Consider the following 5,657-nt stretch of genomic DNA (forward strand, 5'->3'; position numbering starts at 1 on the left):
TGCCCGAGATTCGATCGTCGGTATCTTCATACCTAGTTCAATATCGTTACCGGAAAGTCTCTTTACTCGTTCCGTAATACATCATCCCGCAACTAACTCATTAGTCACATTGGTTGCAAGGCTTCTTATGATGTGCATTACCGAGAGGGCCCATAGATACCTCTCTGATACTCGGAGTGACAAATCCTAATTAATCTCGATTCACGCCAACCCAACAAGATACAATTGGAGATACCTGTAGAGCATCCTTATAATCACCCAGTTATGTTGTGACATTTGATAGCACACAAGGCATTCCTCCGGTATCCGGGAGTTGCATGATATCATAGTCAAAGGAATATGTATTTGACATACATGAAAGCAATAGCAATAAAACCGAACGATCAACATGCTAAGCTAGCAGATGGATCTTGTCCATCACATCATTCTCCTAATGATGTGATCCCATTCATCAAATGACAACACATGTCTTTGGTTAGGAAACTTAACCATCTTTCATTAATGAGCTAGTCTAGTAGAGGCTTACTAGGGACATAGTGTTTTGTCGATGTATCCACACGTGTATCAAGTTTCCGGTTAATACAATTCTAGCATGAATAATAAACATTTATCATGATATAAGGAAATATAAAATAACAACTTTATTATTGCCTCTAGGGCATATTTCCTTCAGTCTCCCACTTGCACTAGAGTCAATAATCTAGTTCACATTGCCATGTGATTTAACACCAATAGTTCACATCACCATGTGATTAACACCCATAGTTCACATTGCCATGTGACCAACACCCAAAGGGGTTACTAGATTCAATAATCTAGTTCACATCGCCATGTCATTAACACCCAAAGAGTACTAAGGTGTGATGATGTTTTGCTTATGAGTGATGTTTAGTCAACGGGTCTGCCACATTCAGATCCGTATGTATTTTGCAAGTTTCTATGTCTGCAATGCTTTGCATGGAGCTACTCTAGCTAATTGCTCCCACTTTCAATATGTATCCAGATTGAGACTCAGAGTCATCCAGATCGGTGTTAAAGCTTGCATCGATGTAACTCTTTACGATGAACTCTTTATCACCTCCATAACCGAGAAATATTTCCTTAGTCCTCTAAGGATAATTTTGACCTCTGTCCAGTGATCTACTCCTGGATCACTATTTGTACCCCTTCTCCAAACTCATGGCAAGGTATACAATAGGTCTGGTATACAACATGGCATACTTTATAGAACCTATGGCTGAGTCATAGGGAATGACTTTCATTCTCTCTCTATCTTCTGCAGTGGTCAGGTTTTGAGTCTTACTCAACTTCATACCTTACAACTCAGGCAAGAACTCCTTCTTTGACTGATACATTTTGAACTCCTTCAAAATCTTATCAAGTTATGTACTCATCAAAAGTCTTATCAAGCGTCTTGATCTATCTTTATAGATCTTGATGCCCCATATATAAGTAGCTTCACTGAGGTCTTTTTTTGAAAAAGATACTTTCAAACACTCCTTTATGCTTTCCAAAAAATTCTACATCATTTCTGATCAACAATATGTCATTCATATATACTTATCAGAAAGGTTGTAGTGCTCCCACTAACTTTCGTGTAAATATAGGCTTCACTACAAGTCTGTATAAAACTACATGCTTTGATCAACTCATCAAAGCGTATATTCCAACTCTGAGATGCTTGCACCAGTCCATAGATGGATCGCTGGAGCTTGCACACTTTGTTAGCACCTTTAGGATTTGATAAAACCTTCTAGTTGCATCATATACAACTCTTCTTTAATAAATCCATTAAGGAATGCAGTTTTGACATCCATTTGCTAGATTTCATAAAATGCGGCAATTTCTAACATGATTCAGACAGACTTTAAGCATCGATACAAGTGATAAAATCTCATCATAGTCAACACCTTGAACTTGTCGAAAACCTTTTGCGACAATTCGAGCTTTATAGATATTAACACTACTATCAGCATCCGTCTTCCTCTTGAAGATCCATTTATTCTCAATGGCTCGCCGATCATCAGGCAAGTCAATCAAAGTCCACACTTTGTTCTCATACATGGATCCTATCTCATATTTCATGGCCTCAAGCCATTGGTCGGAATCTGGGCTCATCATCGCTTGCTCATAGTTTGTAGGTTCCCCATGGTCTAGTAGGATGACTTCCAGAACAGGATTACCGTACCACTCTGGTGCGGAGCATGCTCTGGTTGACCTACGAGGTTTGGTAGTAACTTGATCCGACGTTTAATGATCATTATCATTAGCTTCCTCACTAGTTGGTGCAGGCATCACGGGAACAATTTTCTGTGATGAGCTACTTTCCAATTCGAGAAAAGGTACAATTACCTCATCAAGTTCTACTTTCCTCCCACTCACTACTTTCGAGAGAAAACTCCTTCTCTACAAAGGATCCATTTTTAGCAACAAAGATCTTGCCTTCGGATCTGTGGTAGAAGGTGTACCCAACAGTTTCTTTTGGGTATCCTATGAAGACGCACTTCTTCGATTTGGGTTCGTGCTTATCGGGTTGAAACTTTTGCACATAAGCATCGCAACCCGGAACTTTAAGAAATGATAGCTTAGGTTTCTTGCCAAACCACAGTTCATACGACATCGTCTCAACGGATTTAGACGGTGCCCTATTTAACGTGAATGCAGCTGTCTCTAATGCATAACCCCAAAACGATTATGGTAAATCAGTAAGAGACATCATAGATCGTGTCATATCTAATAAAGTACGGTTATGACATTCGGACACACCATTACATTGTGGTGTCTAGGTGGTGTGAGTTGTGAAACTATCCCACATTTTTTTTAATTGAAGGCCAAACTCGTAACTCAAATATTTGCCTCCGCGATCAGTATCGTGGAAACTTTTATTTTCTTGTTACGATGATTCTCCACTTTACTCTGAAATTCTTTAAACTTTTCAAATATTTCAGACTTGTGTTTCATTAAGTAGATATACCCATATCTGCTCAAATCATCTGTGAATGTTAGAAAATAATGATACCCGTAGCGCGCCTCAACACTCATCGGACCGCATACATCGGTATGTATTATTTCCAATAAGTCAGTGGCTCGCTCCATTGTTCCAGAGAACGGAGTCTTAGTCATCTTGCCCATGAGGCATGGTTCACAAACATCAAATGATTCATAATCAAGTGTTTCCAAAAGTCCATCCACATGGAGTTTCTTCATGCGCTTTACACCAATATAACCTAAATGGCAGTGCCACAAATATGTTGCACTATCATTATCAAATTTGCATCTTTTGGCATCAATATTATGAATATGTGTATCACTACGATCGAGATTCAATAAACCATTTATATTGGGTGTATGACCATGGAAGGTTTTATTCATGTAAACAGAATAACGATTATTCTTTGACTTCAATGAATAATTGTATTGCAATAAACATGACCAATCATATTCATGCTCAATGCAAATACCAAATAACATTTATTTTAGGTTCAGCACTAATCCTGAAGGTAGAGGGAGTGTGCGATGGTGATCGTATCAACCTTGGAATCACTTCCAACACACATCGTCACTTCGCTCTTAACTAGTCTCTGTTCATTCTGCAACTCCTGTTTTGAGTTACTAATCTTAGCAACTAAACCGGTATGAAATACCCAGGGGCTACTATGAACACTAGTAAAGTACACATCAATAACCTGTATATCAAATATACCTTTGTTCACTTTGTCGTCCTTCTTATCCGCCAAGTATTTGGGGTAGTTCCGCTTCCAGTGACCATTCCCTTTGCAGTAGAAGCACTCAGTTTCAGGCTTAGGTCTAACTTTGGGATTCTTCACGGGCGTGGTAACTTGCTTGCCATTCTTTTTGAAGTTTCCCTTCTTTCCCTTGCCCTTTTTGTTGAAACTAGTGGTCTTGTTAACCATCAAAACTTGATGCTATTTCTTGATTTCTACCTTCGCTGATTTCAGCATTGCGAAGAGCTTAAGAATCATTTTCGTTATCCCTTGCATATTATGGTTCATCACGAAGTTCTAGTAACTTGGTGATAGTGACTAGAGAACTCTGTCAATCACTATCTTATCTGGAAGATTAACTCCCACTTGATTCAAGTGATTGTAGTACCCAGACATTCTGAGCACATGCTCACTAGCTGAGCTATTCTCCTCCATCTTGTAGGCAAAGTACTTGTCAGAGGTCTCATACCTCTTAACACAGGCATGAGTCTGAAATATCATTTTCAGCTCTTGAAATATCCCATATGCTCCATGGTGTTCAAAATATTTTTGAAGTTCTGGTTCTAAGCCGTAAAGCATGGTGCACTAAACTATCAAGTAGTCTTCATATCGAGCTTGTCAAACGTTCATAACGCCTGCATCTGCTCTTGCAATAGGTCTGTCACCTAGCCGTGCATCAAGGACATAATTCTTCTATGCAGCAATGAGGATAATCCTCAGATCACGGACCCAGTCCACATTATTGCTACTATCATCTTTCAACATAGTATTTCTCTAGGAACATATCAAAAAATAAAACAAGGGAGCTATACGCAAGCTATTGATCTACAACATAGATATGCAAATACTATCAGGACTAAGTTCATGATAAATTAAGTTCAATTAATCATATTACTTAAGAACTCCCACTTTGATAGACACCCCTCGAGTCATCTAAATGATTACGTGATCCATATCAACTAAACCATGTCTGATCATCACGTGAGATGGAGTAGTTTTCAATGGTGAATATCTCTATGTATATCATATCTACTATATGATTCACGTTTGACCTTTCGGTCTCTAGTGTTCCGAGGCCATGTCTGTACATGCTAGGCTCGTCAAGTTTAACCCGAGTATTCCGCACGTGCAAAATTGTCTTGCACCCATTGTATGTGAATGTAGAGCTTATCACACCCGATCATCACGTGGTGTCTCGGCACGACGAACTATCGCAATGGTGCATACTCAGGGAGAACAGTTATACCTTGAAATTTTAGTGAGGGATCATCTTATAATGCTACCGCTGTACTAAGCAAAATAAGATGCATAAAAGATAAACATCACATGCAATCAAAATATGTGACATGATATGGCCATCATCATCTTGTGCCTTTGATCTCCATCTCCAGAGCACCGTCATGATCTCCATCGTCACAGGCTTGACACCTTGATCTCCATCGTAGCGTCGTTGTCGTCTCGCCAACTATTGCTTCTATGACTATCGCTAACGCATAGTGATAAAGTAAAGCAATTACATGGCGATTGCATTTCATACAATAAAGCGACAACCGTAAGGCTCCTGCCAGTTGCTGATAACTTTTACAGAACTTGATCATCTCATACAATAATGTATATCACATCCTGTCTTGACCATATCACATGACAACATGCCCTACAAAAACAAGTTAGACGTCCTCTACTTTGTTGTTGCAAGTTTTACATGGCTGCTACGGGCTTCTAGCAAGAACCGTTCTTACCTACGCATCAAAACCACAATGATTTTTTGTCAAGTGTGCTATTTCAACCTTCAACAAGGACCGTCCATAGTCAAATTCGATTCAACTAAAGTTGGAGAAACAGACACCCGCCAGCCACCTTTATGCAAAACAAGTTGCATGTCTGTCGGTGGAACCAGTCTCATGAACATGGTCATGTAAGGTTGGTCCGGGC

Source organism: Triticum aestivum, chromosome 5A, assembly GCF_018294505.1.
Source record: "Triticum aestivum cultivar Chinese Spring chromosome 5A, IWGSC CS RefSeq v2.1, whole genome shotgun sequence".
NCBI lineage: Eukaryota > Viridiplantae > Streptophyta > Magnoliopsida > Poales > Poaceae > Triticum > Triticum aestivum.